Raw genomic sequence first — 3,392 nt, 5'->3', positions numbered from 1 at the left:
AGGTCTACTCCTTAGTTTCAGTTCAAAACAACTGTCTTTGAAACTTCCATTTTATATTTCTTCCATTTGTTTAGATTCCTCTCAGCATGACAAAAAATATCTTAATAATACCTCTCCTCCAGGTGCTTTCTCTATGCCTGGAGTGTTTTACTTACTAGTGGGTTTTTTTTTTTTTTTTTTTTTTGCTCTGGTCTGCTCAAATTACCTTAAGTTCTTTCTGCATTCTTCAGTCTGACTCAATCATCCTGTCTCCTGATTTTGCAGTTTTCTTAAGCATCTTTCTTCCATCGCCATCCCTGGATCGCACTCAGATCATGTGAGCATTTCTCAGTCTAACTTTCTGTTGCCTGTCAATCTGTTTTAAAATTAGTATGCCAACACCCTTCCTTTTCTACAGAAAAACATGGTTATAAGATAGTTCAGAATAAAGCCAGGGCAGGCTGAGGGGTGAGAATATTTTTACCCATTAATATTTAAGAATGTGAGGTGATGGGAAGAAAGAAGAAGACTGAGAGACAAAGGAAAGCCTAAATGCCTAATTTAATACTTCTTCAACCTCACCTTCCTCAAGTTTGCGCAGATTGGCAGACTCTCCTGCTTGTCTTAATAGTTGGGTAGTCTCCCAATTTTCTTCTTTTTCTTAAGCATTACTCTTACAGTTATTATGTTTTCTCAGATATATTTTAAGCTTAGTGAAGGTAGAGGCCTTGCAATTACTACACTCTATCCCCTATGGCATTCAAAACACAGCTGTGGATATCTCTTGTGTATGTTTTATTCCACATTGTCTTTTTTTTTAATTTTTTATTGTTATGTTAATCACCATACATTACATCATTAGTTTTTGATGTAGTGTTCCATGACTCATTGTTTGTGCATAACACCCAGTGCTCCATGCAGAATGTGCCTTCTTTAATACCCATCACCAGGCTAACCCATGCCCCCACCCCCCTCCCCTCTAGCACCCTCAGTTTGTTTTTCAGAGTCCATCGTCTCTCATGGTTCATCACCCCCTCCGACTTACTCCCCTTCATTCTTCCCTTCCTACTATCTTCTTCTTTTTTTCTTAACATATATTGCATTATTTGTTTCAGAAGTACAGATCTGTGATTCAACAGTCTTGCACAATTCACAGCGCTCACCATAGCACATACCTTCCTCAATGTCTATCACCCGGCCACCCCATCCCTCCCACCCCCCACCACTCCAGCAACCCTCAGTTTGTTTCCTGAAATTAAGAATTCCTCATATCAGTGAGGTCATATGATACATGTCTTTCTCTGATTGACTTATTTCACTCAGCATAACACCCTCCAGTTCCATCCACGTCGTTGCAAATGGCAAGAGCTCATTCCTTTTGATGGCTGCATAATATTCCATTGTGTATATATACCACCTCTTCTTTATCCATTCATCTGTCGATGGACATCTTGGCTTTTTCCACCACAGTTTGGCTATTGTGGACATTGCTGCTATAAACATCGGGGTGCACATACCCCTTCAGATCCCTACATTTGTATCTTTGTATTCCACATTGTCTTTATCCTCAGGCTCTTGGAGGGGATAAGCTGGTTTGCAGTTGCTACACTATTAACATCTTCTCACATTCAGATTCCATAGAAAAGATAGCATTTCCCTAAATAGTATAAACAAAATATCTGGACCTGACTATCGTTTGCTTTAATTGAGTTGTGGGTACCCCGGAAGCGTTACATTGGTCAGAGTGATGAAATGGCCCAGTTGGTGGAGGAACGGGTGCAGGAGCTGGACAAAGAGTCACCTCCACTTAAAGCACACAGACTTCAGTGGAAGAGAGGTGATCCTCAAAGGAAAATTGAGTTTGTTAGTTTTTCTTTCTTTCTTTCTTTCTTTCTTTCTTTCTTTCTTTCTTTCTTTCTTTCTTTCTTTCTTTCTTTCTTTCTTTCTTTCTTTTTCTTTCTTTCTTTCTTTCTTTTTCTTTCTTTCTTTCTCTCTCTCTCTCTCTCTCTTTCTTTCTGATTTTATTTATTTATTTGAGAGAGAGAGTGCACAGAGGGAGAGGGAGAAGCAGACTCTCCGCTGATCAGAGAGCCCAATGCAGGGCTTGATCCTAGGACCTCGAGATCATGACCAGCTGAAGGCAGATGCTTAACTGACTGAGCCACCCAGGCACACCGAAAATTGAGTTTCTGTTTCCAAAAGATGGGGAAGTGGATGATAGCTATCTAACACAATAAATGTTCACTACAATATCCTTATTAAGAAGATTATAAGGGTAGTACAATGCTGTTGTAACCCCCATGAACCTTGAGCAACAAATATTGAATGCTTCTCTGGGAGTTATGAGTTTCCCAAAAATGACTCAAGACAAATATGATGAGAATTTGGAAGAGATTAGAGTCAGTGTAAAGACCACAAGGTGTTGCTAAAAAAAGACCGTTCTCTGAGGATTGTAGGAGACCTCCTATTGCTTATAGAATAACATACAAAGCCTTAGCATGATACACAAGATCTTTTACAATCTGACCCCAGTTTACTTCTATTTCATTTCCTGCCAATTTCTACTTTACTCTCTATAATCCAGCCCAGTATAGTTTCTTATCATTCTCTAAACACATCATGCTGTTTATGACTCAGTGACTTTCCCCCCTATCTTTGTCCTTTCCTTTTTTTATGAACTTGAAAGAACACATAAGGAAAAATGCTCAACTCAATGACTTTTTGAAAATCTTGTCTCATTCTTGGAACGCTCTTCTGTGCTTTTTCCAAATTGGTACATTTCTTCTTTTTAATTAAAAAATTTTTATTTTTATTTTAGAGAGAGAGAGAGAGAGTGCACACATGTGAGCAGGGTGGGAGGGGTAGAGGGAGAGGGAGAAAGGGAGAATCTAAGTAGGCTCCATGCTCAGAGCAGAACCCAATGCAGGGCTCGATCTCACAACCCTGAGATCATGACCTGAGCCAAAATCAAGAGTCGAACTTAACCAACTGAGCCACCCAGGCACCCCCAAATTGTTACATTTCTATTTATTCATGAGGATGAAGCTCAAATGTTATCACTTGTGTAAAGGTCTTAAGAGTGTTAGTCACCTCTGACTTGAACACCTGGGTAAACAGGGACAAAATTAAGCAAAGGAAGGATTATAGAGGGGGGAACTAGTTTGGCTAGGGGGAAGGTGAGGGGGGATAATGGATTCCATTTTGGGCAGGTAAATCTCAAGTACCCATTTGAGGATGCCTGGTTGGTATTTAGATGCACTGGACCTAGATATTCATCAGAGTGGCCTGGCATGAAGACACAGATCTGGGTGTTGCCACCATAGAAGTGGTGGGTAAGATTTCCCAATGAGAAAATTATCAAGGGTGGAACCTTGGAGAGTGAAGCATTTAAGAGGAGGGCTGAGGCACTGAAT

This window comes from Eumetopias jubatus, unplaced genomic scaffold, assembly GCF_037043125.1.
Source record: "Eumetopias jubatus isolate StellerSeaLion01/CBP00866 unplaced genomic scaffold, mEumJub1_p1.0 scaffold_9, whole genome shotgun sequence".
Taxonomy (NCBI): Eukaryota; Metazoa; Chordata; class Mammalia; order Carnivora; family Otariidae; genus Eumetopias; species Eumetopias jubatus.
Note: the sequence above shows the minus strand (reverse complement) of the source record.